The sequence below is a fragment of the Rattus norvegicus genome, chromosome 7, assembly GCF_036323735.1.
Source record: "Rattus norvegicus strain BN/NHsdMcwi chromosome 7, GRCr8, whole genome shotgun sequence".
NCBI classification, from domain to species: Eukaryota; Metazoa; Chordata; class Mammalia; order Rodentia; family Muridae; genus Rattus; species Rattus norvegicus.
The window spans coordinates 116,099,499-116,113,226 of record NC_086025.1 but is presented as its reverse complement, the minus strand read 5'-3'; the positions used below and the strand labels follow the sequence as shown (position 1 = coordinate 116,113,226).

Below are 13,728 nucleotides of genomic sequence, written 5' to 3'. Positions count from 1 at the left end.
TTTTGTATTCCAGTCTTTTTTAGACTGTCTGAAGAAAAAAAAAAAAAGTCACCCACTCCCGTCTTTTAAGAAGCTGTGGTATTGGTAAGGCCGTCATCTACTTTCATAGGCTACACGGCAAATCAAAGTAAATCGGGTGTTCAGAGGACAGGGCGTGGAAAAGCTGGGCTCAGGGCCACAGGGAAACAGTCCGTGGCCCCTTCCTTCAGCTGCAGAAAGGCTCCTTCCCTTAGGGAGCCTCCGCAGGGATTGTCCATCTCCGTGGGGGATCTGCCGTGCTCCAAGGCAGCAATGACCAGCAGGTACAGTGGTACAAACCTTATCCTTGGCTCAGGACAACACAGAAGGATGACCCTAGCTTCAAAATTCCCAGCAGTCTGTGAAGGTGGAGAACCCTGGCTGTGTGCACCCATATTTGCATCCTCCTCTGCCTCAAAGAAGCCCAAAAGGCTTCTGCATGCCCATCTCATAGACACAGATTCTCTGAGAGCTGAACCTACCTCAGACCTGAAGCAGAGACTTGCTCCAGGGGGCTGAAGATATAAAAACCGGAGGTCTAATCTCACCAGGAACGGTGCCCTTGTTGGTCCTGGATATATGAACCTTTACTAAAGAAAAGCAGCTTGGGAGGATCTTCACCTTAGATGCACCGGAGCTGGTGAAGCTCCCTCGGCTGCCCCCAGCTCCGTGGTGCTCCACTGTACTGGGGCTGAGATGCAGGGCCCCTGACTATCTGTGGAGCCCTCCGGAAGGGACTGCTGCTCAGACCTGCAGTTAGCGATCCCGATCCCTGCGCGGCATTAACACAGCAGCTGCTCAAGTGTTTCCACCTGTCACCTGGCTTGGTGCTTCCGAACGAGCGCACAGCCAGTTCTCCCGTAGAGCCTGAGAAAGCCTCGGGCTAAAGACGGCACAGATGCTCGGAGGTCCTCAGATGCGCCCCAGAAACATATCGCATCTCTGGCTCAGGGCTGTCATTTAGGAAGCAAAGGTGGGTCCGTCTCTCCCTAGTGAGTGTGGTCCCCTGCTGGCCATGACAAGTGGTGAGAGACTGGGGCGTCTGCAGGTCACCGTGTAGTAACCTCAAGTTTATCAGTTCGAGTCGGCTGCAGGAGAGACCTCAGGGCCTGTCCCCCAAGAGGGCTTGTCGCTTTTATTTATTTGCTTACCCAGTGTCTTCCAGCCTAATGGTTTTGCCTTCATTTGGAGAGAAAGGCCATGAGGGGCTTTGCTTTCTCTACTTGAGTAAATAACACCGGGAAAGTGTGTAGGTGAGGTTTTCCAGATGTGCACGGTTTATGGACCCCTTGGGGTCAGAGAATCTAAGGAACAGGTTTTGTTTTGAAGCCCTAGCTCTGGCATCTGGTGTGGACCTGTGGGCTGCAGAACCAAACTGTTGAAGCCAGACAGGTGGTTAAGGCGGGGTCTTTAAGAACTGATCAGTGTTTTTTAAAAAACAATGTTTTAAATTATACATCCTGGGGAAGATGTGCAGGTGAGGGCCAGTGTCTGTGGCGGCCAGAAGCTTTGGATCCTGTGGTATTGGTTTCTAAGCAGCCATGAGTGCCAGGAACTGAATCAAGTGGGTGCCAGGGACTGATTTGGGTTCCCTGGAAAAGCAGCACTTGTTTTTAATCACAGAGCCATCTCGCCAGTCTGTCTGTCTGTCTGTCTGTTCTTTCTTCCTTCCTTTCTTTCTTCTTTCCTTCCTTTCTTTTTTTTATATTTATTCATTTTATGTATGTTAGTATGTTGTAGCTGTCCTCAGACACACCAGAAGAGGCATCAGATCCTGTTGGAGATGGTTATGAACCACCATGTGGTTGCTGGGAATTGAACTCAGGACCTCTGGAAGAACAACCAATATTCTTAACCACTGAACCATCTCTCCAGCCCCCCTTCCTTTCTTTCTTGAGTCTCACCATGTACTCTGGAAGGAACCCTCTTCGTAGACTAGGCTGACCCTAAAGTCAAGAGATCCACCTACTTCTCTCCTTTCCCAACACTATGATTGAAGGTGTGTGCCCCACCACGCCCAACTTGATTGGTGTTGTGGGTGTGGTTTGGACTAGTTATGGAGAAAATGGTTATAATCCAAGGATTCTGGGTAACTTCTGCTCTGGCCTACTCTGTAACTCAGCAAAAAGGTCCTTCCCAGGGGCAGCCCTCCAGCTCCCTATCCCAGCTCCTACGACAAGGAAACAAACTATTCTTTATAAATTACCCATCAGGGCTGGAGAGATAGTTCAGTGGTTAAGAGCACTGACCGTTCTAAGGGTCCTGAGTTCAAATCCCAGCAACCACATGGTGGCTCACAACCATCTATAATGAGATCTGATGCCCTCTTCTGGTGTGTCTGAAGACAGCTGCAGTGTACTTACATGTAATAAATATAAAAATAAATAAATAAATTACCCATCAATGGTATTTGGCGTTAGTGAAGGCAGTTGGAGCTTCCAAAGGTGGACACGTGGTGGCAGCACAGGGGACCAGGGCTTCCTGTGATTTCTATCTTCTCTGCCCCAGAGTGCAGTTCCTCTCCACGCAGCTGGGGAAGGTGGCTGGAGTAAGCATGAATGTCACATCAGCCTCTCCCAGAGTGACAGCCCATCTCTTAGACCTCTGGGAAGAGGTGCTCTGGCTGACTGAATACAGAAAAGCTCAGTGCACAGAGTAGATGAAGGTGCTCAAGGGAAGTGGAACAAGGTGGAAAGTCTACCCTGGGAGGAAAAGCCCAGCTCCCAGTCAATTACCACAACAGGAAAACCTCAGACAAGTCAACCACACCTGAAAACTGCTCCTTCCCCCAAAGCACCAATATCATGTTATTACTATCTTCAGCATCTGTGTGTGTGTGTGTGTGTGTGTGTGTGTGTGTGGGTGTGTGTGCGCGCGCGCGCGCGCGCGCACGTGTGTTCAAGGTTAGGCTAGACCCTGTCTTAGGAAAAAAAAGTATGCCTGGAATGGTAGCACACACCTTTAATCCCAGCACTTGGAAGGCAGAGGCAGGCAGATGTCTGAGTTCAAGACCAGCCTGGTCTACAGAGTGAGTTCCAGGATGGCCAGAGATACACAGAGAAACCCTGTCTTGAAAAAGCCAAAGAAAAAGTTCAGAAAAGAAAAGTAGATAGGGCCTGGTGTGGTGGCGTTCATCTTTGATCCCAGTAGAGCTAGAAACAGGAGACTCTACGAGTTCAAGACCAGGCCGGTCTACATAGTCACCTCCAGGCTATCCAAGGCTATACAGCAGACCCTGTTTCAAGAAAGTAGATTGAAGCTACGATGATTGATATTACTTCCTTTTCTGGGTGGAATCTACCTGGCAGATGCACCTGCTCCCAGCAGAGTTTCTGTGGTGTGTGGTGTTGTCGACCTGACAGTACACGGAGCTTTCTGGGCATGCTTGTGAGAGATTATCTGGATGGCTTTAAGTGAGGTAGGAAGCTGTGCCCAGCCTTGGTGGTACATAGTCCCTGACTGTGGTGTTGTACTGCATAAAATGGAGAAAGGCAGCTGGTGCAGACTTCCATCTCTACTTTCTGAGTAGCTACAATGTGACCGTGTAGCCTCTTGCTCCAGTCACCCTGCCTTCCCTGACTGCAGCGATGTCTTTCCCCTTCTGGATCTGTGAGAGAAAATAATTCTCCTTTAAGTAATTTTTTTTCCCAGGGTCTTTTTTATCACAGAGAAGTAACTGAACCACGGACTACTCTCTTGATTCCTGGGTTCTTGTCTCTCTGGCCTGGGCAGTTGAGACCTGTCTGCAAGAAGCTGAACCAAGAGCTTCTCATTACAGGTTGTGTGTTACTTTTTTTTTTCTTTTTTTCCCAGAATAGCTGGGGCTGGCTTGGAGTACAGAGGTAGAGCACTTATTGCCCAGCAAGCACAAGACCCCAGGTTCCATCCACAGCCACACATGACAAAACCCTTAAAAGATGGATTTTTTTTTAAAGCATAAAAAGACTTTATTTAGCTGGGGTTGGGAGGCGGCTTACACCTTTAATCCCAGAACTCTGGAGGCAGAGACGGACAGATCTCTGAGTTCAAGGCCAGCCTGGTCTACAGAATGAGTTCCAGGATAGGGCTATACAGAGAAACTCTGTGCCCAAAAACAACAACAACAAAACGCTCTATAGGAATTTAGTCAAGCAAACCAAATCCCAAGCGTTATCCCCTTCTCACCCCCTCTGCTGCTGTGGTTGGGGGTGGGGCTCATGGAGTAGGGGCGGGGCAGTGGGAGGCGCTGCAGAGACCCGGGCAGTAGAAACAGCCACAGCCCCACCTGCGGGCACACTGGTGCTTGCCAACACCGTAGGCGATGACATTCTCAATGTCTTCCATTCAGCTCACTGATGACCTTGTTGAGCTGACATCTTCCTGATGTTTTTGGCACTGGGAGAGGAGCTGCATGCAGCCAGCAGCTAAGAAGTGACATGTGCTTGTTAGCTGCAGAAGACAGGCCTCACAAGTGTAGCCTCAGCAGCGTCAGGCAGAGAGAGGAGGCTGGCTTTTCTGTGAACTCCTAGTGGAGGTCTTTGCCAATGTTGTTTTAGGGGTGATACTAACATTTCTAAGTTAACCAGAATTAACTTTAAAATGTTACCCTTTCTTTAGAAGAAGTGCTTTCTTGTAGCTTTGATCAGCACCAATGTCCAGCAACTCCCATGGCTTCATTGCTGGCTCTAGCCTCACCTTGAACACAACCCTGAATTCAACAACTCTTACAACACTCCCATTAAGACACACACACACACACACACACACACACACACACACACACACTCACACTCTCTCAGGCTTGACACACCCCGTCCACCTGTTTGTCCTCAAGTTCCCCGTCTCACTAAAGGACAATGCTGTCCCCTAAGCAATCGAACCTAATCCCCCCCCCTTTTTTTAAAGCTTTATTTATTTATTTATTTATTTTTCTTTTTTTTCGGAGCTGGGAACCGAACCCAGGGCCTTGCGCTTGCTAGGCAAGTGCTCTACCACTGAGCTAAATCCCCAACCCCTATTTATTTATTTAATGTCTGTGAGTACACTGTCACTGTCTTCAGACACACCAGAAGAGGGCACCAGATCTCATTACAGATGGTTGTGAGCCACCATGTGGTTGCTGGGAATTGAACTCAGGACCTCTGGAAGAGCAGTCAGTGCTCTTAACCACTGAGCCATCTCTCCAACCCCCCTCCCCCAACCAAACCCTTTGAGTCCTCCTTTTAAATATTTTTTTCTAAAATTAAAAGCTGAAGAGATGGCTGGAGAGTGTTTATGAGCACTCCCTGCTCTTGTAGAGGACCTGGTTTAGTTCCCAGCACCTACATGGTGGATCAGAACCTCTGTTACTCCAGCTCCAGGAGACCTGACCTTCCTGCCTCTAGCATCTGCATGGGTGTGTATGCTGACCAACACAGACACATACGCATAAATAATTTAAACATAATAAAAATAAAGACTAAATGTAAAGCTGCTGGAGACAGATGACTGGTCAATTAAGAGTGTCTTTTGCTCATGCATAGGACTCCAGTTCAATTCCCAGCCCCCACATGAGGCTGCTCACAACTCCATTAGGCAACTCCAGACAGAGGCTCTCCAGTGCCCTCTGCTGGCCTCTGCAGGCATCTGCACTCATGTCCATAACCACATACAGGTCCCTATATATATACATAATTAAAAAGAATTCGTTTAAAAAATAAGTTGTCGGGGCTGGAGAGATGGCTCAGTAGTTAAGAATACTGTCCAGAGGTCCAAAATTCAATCCCAGGCAACCACACGGTGGCTCACGACCTTCTGTAATAGGATCTGATGCCCTCTTCTGGCACGCAGGTGTCCATGCAGATAGAGCACTGCATTTTATTTTTAAAATAAATCTTTTTTTTTTTTTTATTCTTTTTTTTCGGAGCTGGGGACCGAACCCAGGGCCTTGCGCTTGCTAGGCAAGTGCTCTACCACTGAGCTAAATCCCCAACCCTTAAAATAAATCTTAAAAAAAAAAAGTTGTAAAGAGATATTTTTATCACTTGTTTGTTTTTGTTTTGTTTTTCTTGAAGCAGGATTCTCTATGTACCACTGGCTGGCCTAGAACTCACTATGTAGACCAGGTTGGCCTCAAATTCACAGAGATTCATCAGCCTCTGCCTCCCCAGTGCTGAGACTAAAGGTTTGCACCACCATGCCTGCCCCCTTTCTTCCTTTCTTTCTTCCTTCCTTCCTTCCTTCCTTCCTTCCTTCCTTCCTTCCTTCCTTCCTTCCTTTCTTCCTTCCTTCCTTCCTTTCTTTCTTCCTTCCTTTCTTTCTTTCTTTCTTTCTTTCTTTCTTTCTTTCTTTCACTTTTTCAGACAGGGTTCCTCTATGTAGACCTGGCTGTCCAGGAACTCACTGTGTACACCAGGCTGACCTTCAACTCACAAGAGATTCCCCTCCCTCTGCTTCCCCTGTGCTGGGATTAAAGGTGTGCACCGCCACTGCCCACTTCTTTTTTTTTCTAAAATAAACATTTAAGCCCTGCCCATTGACAACAGTGAGGGGGACTCAGGGCAGCTGAGCTCCTCCTATAAGGGAAAGTCACTGAAGCAGGAATTAAAGTATATATATTTTTAAAAAAATACTTTTTTTTTCTTTTTTTTTTTTTTTCTCTTTTTTTTGGAGCTGGGGACCGAACCCAGGGCCTTGTGCTTGCTAGGCAAGCGCTCTACCACTGAGCTAAATCCCCAACCCCCCCAAAAAAAAGACTTTTTAAAAGGATGCGTGTGAGGGGGAGAGGGAGAGAACATATGTGGAAATCAGAGATAACTTCTGGGAGTCAGTTTCTCTTTCCACTATGGGTTCTGGTGATCGAACACAGACTGTCATGTTTGCACAGCAAGCGCCTTTCGCTGAGCCATCCATCTCGTTGGCCCTCAGGAGGAATCTTTAAAGCATGAGAGCCAGGTGCTCCCTCAGGAACAGGGATGTATTAGCCCTTCACACTAGTGAAGAGGCCTGAGCTATGTGACAAAGAAGCAGGGGAGACTCAAGGCCAGCTAGGAAAAGGGACAGGCTCACCGGACCTTGCAGTCTCACCATCCTTTTGAGGGTGTCTGCTTCAAAGGGACTAACAGACATACCCTCAGAAAGGAGACAGAAGGAAGTCATTGGCTGGAACCACGTCCCCTCTCCCACACCACCCACTCCCTCCCTCACCCGTTAGAATGGCACGGGCACAGTTCCACACAGCCATGCCTCCCCAGGGGTAGGAGCCACGGGGACAGCACACTTGTGGTAACAGTGTAGACACTGACCTCCTGTTCTTAGCTTGTCAAGTGAATTCCCCAGAGGTTTCCATGCTTTTGCTTGGCAGAGCAAAAGGAAACAAGACGTTGCTAATGTATCCATTGTTTTTCTGAAACAGAGAATGCCCCAAGAGCCAGTGTGATCCAGTGAGCAAGACAATCTTGCTCTGTCTCTCTTTCTCTGTCTCTCTCTCTCACACACACTCTTTATGTAGCCTTGGCTAGCCTGGAACTCTCTATGTAGACCAAGCTGACCGCAAACTCTCAGAGATAGTCTGGGATTAAAGGTGTGGAAGAGGTCAGTGCCTCCTGGGGAATTTGAGTGCGTCTGAATGAATGGCTACAACACTGAGGGTCCATTGGGGCAGTCTCCAGCACAGGCAGGATAAGGTGCACACAGAACCTTCCTCCCGCCCAAGCCTCCTTTCATTGTGCTTTGCTGAAAGTCAGGCAGGCCCCGCTGGGACAAGCAGAACCATTTGGTAGAGAAACCCTTGCAGAGTATTCCAGTTATTCTCCAGATAAATGCAGATTCTCCCTAGATTTTCTTAAGATAAGTACTTTGCAGTGAGAATCAGGCTGAAGGGGCTTATCTGCAGGATGGTGGCTGCATTTGATCATCGCTGAAACTGCGGCTGCAGGATGAATTGATTAAAAAAAAATAGTTTAGTGCTATCAAAGGCTGGGGGAGGGGCTGCCTGTGTGGGGAGCCACAGTTAAGAGTAGCAGTTCTGGGCAAGTGGTTTTGTTTGCTAGGGGAACCGAGGGGGAGGGGCTGGGAGGAGGGGCTAGGGGTGGGTAAGGAGGTAGGGATGGGTGACAGGTAGGGGTGGATGAGGGGCTAGGAGTGGATGAGGAGGTAGGGGTGGGTGAGGGGTAAGGGTAGGTGAGGAGGTAGGGGTTGGGGCTCAGGTAGTAGGGAATCTTGCCCAAGATCACACATCTGGAAATGAAGGTATTGTCTCAGGCCTGTTTGTCTCAACGGTAACCTGATTGAGAAGCAGGATCTCTGCATCTGCAGTAAACGTCAGACAATGTCACAGTAGATTGGCGTGTGCTTACACCTGACTCACCAGTCATATGAGGGAGATTTGACACAGACATCGTGATCGAGAGATCACTGAACGATGAAGGCGGGGATCAGAGATTCAGTGATGCTGCCACAAGCCCAGGAATGCCGAGGACCACAGGTGCCTGCTCTGTTCAGCGGCTGCAATGAAGTTCTACTAACATTGACTAATAAACGTATTTCTCATGGTCTCGGGAGTTGGGAAAGTTGAAGATCAAGTGCTAGCAGATTTGTGTGTGGTGAGACCCGTTAGGGTGGCTACTTGTTTGTTTTTCTGAGACAGGGTTTCTCTGTGTAGCCCTGGCTGTCCTGGGACTCACTCTATAGACCAGGCTGGCCTCAACTCAGAGATCCATCTGCCTCTGCCTCCCAAGTGGCTGTTTGGACCATCATAGATGGAGGGGAGCAGCTGGGAGGGTGGGAAGGAGGGAGTCTCCCATTTCTCTTCGCGTTAGGGCACAGACTTGGTGCTGCCTCCTCATGGCCTCTTCTGAATTCAGTTCCTTCCAAAGTTCCTGATATTTATACCATCAAGAGGGGGACTAGGGTTCTAACGTGAATTTTGTAGGGGGCTAGGGACATAGCTCAGTGGTAGAGTTCTTCTTGCCTACCATGTGAGAGGACCTGAGTACCATCTACACAAACACACACACTAAACACATTTTAATTTTTTTACATCTGTTTGTTATTCTCTCTCCCCCCCCTCCCTTTCTCCCTTTTCCTCTATGTGTGTGTGTGTGTGTGTGTGTGTGTGTGTGTGTGTGTGTGTGTGTGTGTGTGTGTTAGTGGTGTTAGAGGGCAACTTTCAAGAGCTGCTTCTCTCCTCCCACCAGCTGGGCACCAGGCATCAAACTCAGGTCATAAGGCCACCAATGGGCCTCAGCAGTCCACAAATAAGTGAATTTTGGAGGAGAACCATCAGAGCTAGAAGCAGAAGGAAGAAGACCTCTCTTGGTTTGGTTTGCCACCCTAACGTCTGCCCTCCAGTTGTGTGAGGGCAGCCTCTGTTCTTTGCTTCCTAGTGTATGCTCACCTGTTATGGCCGCTGTTGCAGGAAAGCCTCAGCCTCTGATCCCTGGCCTCCCGGATGTTCCTTTTCTCTCTTCCACCCGGGTGGGGGCTTTCCCTGTGGCAGCTGACTCCTTCCTGGGCCTGCCACCACCACCATCGGAATTGCTCCCTGGAAAGTTGGAGGACACAGCACCTGTGGTCAGTGTCTGACAGGAAGCAGGCAGGCAGCACTGGAGGCCAGGGCACAAACTTCTGGACATTTTGTGTCAATCCTGTGGCTGGTGAGTTTCCACGTGACCCAGTTAAGAACACTCACGATCTTTGCGAGTCTCGTTACATTGATCTGACTCCCAGTATTTTGAAAGCAAATCCAGGAGGATTGGTTCATTAGCATAGTTAAAGGTGACCTTATTTATGAAGAGCTACTGCAAGAGTTCCACCGTCAGATTTCAAATAGCTCTGAAGGACAAATGTACAAGAGCCACAGTGTTGGAATGCTGCCTCGAGCAGAGCCGAGGTTCACATGGGGATCACACGCCCAGAGAGAGGAACTCCACTGTTCTGATCCTCCAGCCTGCCTCCCTCCCAGCCTCAGGGGGACCACCTCTCTGTTTTGGTCAAAGTAGCCACTCTGAACTCTCTTCTTTTCTCAGACCTACCAAACCCCTTATAGCGTACTATGAGGCTAGCCTGGACTACATGAGACCAGTCTCAAAAAAAAAAAAAAAATAGAAAAAGTCATTCTGCTGGGGAATCACTCAAAGCTCCCCATTCCTCCTAAGTCTGGGGAGGGAAAGGAGCTGCTGTTGAAAACTTACCTGTGAGGCATAAACCTGGGCAGAGGGCAGAGCCCTCAGCATCAGGATCCTGAGAAACGAGGTCCAGTAAGCTGATCACTAGTGCCAGGGATGAAAGGGGGCAGGTCTGGGGGTGACCTGGACACGAGAGCACTGGCCTTTGCTCAAAGGGTTTCTGTCTGTCTGTCCGTCTTGAGACAGGGATTCTCTGTATAGCTCTGGCTATCCTAGAACTCACCCTATAGATCAGGCTGGCCTATAGATCAGATCCACCTGACTCTGCTGGAGTGTGGGGATTTCTTTTTTTGTTTTGGAGGGGGGTATGAGCAGAATAATGTATATAATTGGTTTTATATTTTCGTTTCATCATTTCTCTGTTTTCGTGTATGTGCCCAGATGTGGTGTATGTGCACATGCAGAGGTCAGGGGAAGACACCTAGTATTCTACTCTATTTCCACCGTGTTCTTTTGTAGTCTCTCGCTGAACCCAGAGTTAGGTTGGCAGTCAGCGACTCTCTGCAGTCCTCCTGTCTCCACCCTCCCCTCCACAGCTCTGGGGTTACAAGCATGTGCATAGCCACGCCTGACTTTTTACGTAGTTACTGGGAATTTGAACTCAGGTCCCTTTGCTTGTGGAATGAGCGCTCCTACCCACCGAGCTATCCCTCCAGCCCGCCAAGTTTGTCTGTTTTGTTGTTTTGTTGGTGTGTGTGTGTGTGTGTGTGTGTGTGTGTGTGTGTGTAAGACAGAGGGAGGGGGGAGGGGAGGGGAGAGAAAGAGGGGGAGGGGAGAGGGAGTGAGGGAGAGGGAGAGGGAAAGGAAGAGGGAGAGGGAGATGTTTTGTGAGTGTGGTCATACTTGCTTGCAGGGAGGCAGATTGCTACCTCGAGGGAGAATTCAAGAAACTGACCAGTAACCTCCATAAGCATCTACCCCAGAATTTGACTGACAGCTTCCCTGTTGTTCCTGACCAATCAGAATCAGAGTGAACCAGATATGACTCCCTACCCAAACCAATCATGCAAGATGGCCACTTCTCAGTAGCCACCAACATCCAGGCCTGACTACACCTGAAGCTCTCCCCGCCTTGCTTTCTCACTGGCCAAAGGACAGCACCCGCACCCAGCAAGCTTTTGTCCTAAACCGGAAAACTGATCAGGTTCCCAGCATGCTTCAGGCTGGGGGTGGGAGAAGACAGACACAAAGGGCTTCATCTCATTTTAGGATGGGCCTGTCAATCAGAGACTGGACTGCAGTGGCTTCAGGCGCCGGTAGGCAAGATGGCCTCTGGGGACAAAGCAGGAAAGACAGAACTCTGTGTGGTAGTATTGCTGTGAGTCAGGAAGAAAGAAGCATTCTGGAAAAATCCAACTGGGCTCACAGACTAAAAGAAACTACAGTAGGCTTTACATAAATCAGCCAAGGCCAAGCATATACCGTTTTGATTATAATTTAAATGTCTAGCCCAGCATGGCAGTACATTTCTTTAATCCCAGCACTCAGGAGGCAGAGGCAGAGGCAGGGAGATCTCTGTGAGTTGTAGGCTAGCCTGGTCTACTGAGTGAGTTCCAGGGCAGCCAGGGCTACACAGAGAAATCCTGTCCTGTCTCAAACAAAACAAAACAAAACAAAACAAAACAAAACAAAACAAAAACAGACAAACAGGGGTTGGGGATTTAGCTCAGTGGTAGAGCGCTTGCCTAGGAAGCGCAAGGCCCTGGGTTCGGTCCCCAGCTCTGAAAAAAAGAACCAAAAAACAAAAACAAAAACAGACAAACAAAGAACAAAAAAACAAACAAAAAAAAAAAACCAAAACAACAAAACCCAAAACACCCCCCCCAAAACCCAAAAGTTTAACTCTGTTTGCCAAAGGAATGAGATTAGCACAACACTGTGCTTCTCTGCTTCTGACCTTGTTGTAACCATAATTTTTTTTTTCTTTTTTTCGGGGCTGGGGACTGAACCCAGGACCTTGCGCTTCCTAGGCAAGCGCTCTACCACTGAGCCAAATCCCCAACCCCATAATTTTTTTTTCAAATCCTGTTTTTAATGGTGGTTCTTTTTTTTTTTTTTAAGATTTATTTAATTATTATATGTGAGTACACTGTAGCTGTCCTCAGACACACCAGAAGAGGGCGTCAGATCTCATTACAGATGGCTGTGAGCCACCATGTGGTTGCTGGGATTTGAACTCAGGACCACTGGAAGAGCAGTCAGTGCTCTTAACCACTGAGCCATCTCTCCAGCCCTTAGTGATGGTTCTTAAATGCTTTAACTTCCTTTCTAGCCCACCACCCACCAGAGGTAATGGAAAAGAAAGGATAAGGGGGGAAGCGGACCTGTTTAGAAATGATTCTTTGGAGCAAATCCTGTTTTCGTTGTCAGGAAATCAACAGTTCAGATCACAGGTCAGCAGCAGCCGCTCGATCCACTCCTAAACACTTCACGGCTACACCAGCAGTCCAGTTCAGTAGAGTCAGGATACAGCAGCAGTGGCACTGCCTAGCAGAGACAGCCATGCCTCAGCCAAAAAGGCATGAGTCAGCAGGAGAGACGGGGGTGGGGGCTAGGGGGTGGGGGGTGGGGAGAAATGACATCAGAAGTTCTCGGCTATGCTTCTCTCAGTGAAGCAAAGATCAGCCAAGAAGCGAGACCGACTAGCATAATTAGCTCTATAGCAAGCCAAGCTCTTCTCAGTATGTTGAGTCCTCCATACATCGCATGTCCTCCATGGGTCTTTCCGAGTGAGTCTCACTCAGCTGACATCACTCTGCCAATCAGCCCAAGTCTGCGTAAGCAGCAAGAAACTGCAGCACACCACCAGAAGTGTTTTGGTGCGTTTCTCTCTATGGAGTCCTGACAAACGGAGCTCAACTATGCCATGTAAGGTGGACCAGTACACGCCTGTCATTAGTGAAGAACCCTTCATCACGTGTCCTTTCACGTGCTTGCTTTAACAGAACATCCTTTCACCTGTGTCTGCTTCAGCCAAACGCTCCTTCACGTGTTTGCTTGCCCCAGCAGGACACCATCCAACACAACTGACTTTCGAAGACCCCTCAGGTTTCCACTTCTCCTTGGGAACACTCTGTAGGGGATGTGGCTGTGAGGCTCACCTGAGGACATGTCCTTACTGTGTTGTCACAAATGACTAGAGCTGGGGTGAATGGGCAGTGGTTACAGATTTGCAAATGTAAGGCCAGCCTAGACCATCCAGGCGTGTTGTGGTAAAAATAAAGTGCGGAATGGTTCCCGTGCGTGCCCTGGCCGTTGTGCTGTTGATAGTTCCTGCTCTGTGGGGCCATCGGAACTAGTGCTGACTTATCTCATCAGCTCCATGCTGCCCCCAACTACTCTCTGACCCAAGCGGGTCTCTGCCACACCAGTTTCATACAGAGACCGCCTTTCTTTCTCGCTGCTCTCTTACTGTGAACTCTGCTCACATTTCCAGCATCCGCCCCCTGGTCCCAGTGGCAGCTACCCACTCCTAGCCCTTTGCCGCTGCTCTGTTTACCTTCCCAACATCCGCCCCCTAATAGTTATGGTAAAAACTCCCAACAACCCGTTAAAACCAAAACTC

At 48.8% G+C, this 13,728-nt stretch overlaps 1 long non-coding RNA gene across 2 annotated transcripts; it reads right to left on the bottom strand.

Moving 5' to 3' along the window:
- Window positions 1-31: 31 nt before the first annotated feature.
- On the bottom strand, window positions 32-13,252 carry LOC103692952 (uncharacterized). 2 transcript variants are annotated; one of them, XR_005487276.2, is made up of 4 exons: window positions 13,122-13,252; window positions 12,488-12,650; window positions 9,374-9,520; window positions 32-7,381 (listed from the first exon to the last, which is right to left on the bottom strand). It is a non-coding gene; the product is annotated as an uncharacterized LOC103692952 (long non-coding RNA). The 2 variants fall into 2 exon arrangements; XR_010053450.1 differs by having other exon boundaries at window positions 32-9,520; window positions 13,122-13,234.
- Between the last annotated feature and the right edge of the window lie 476 nt (window positions 13,253-13,728).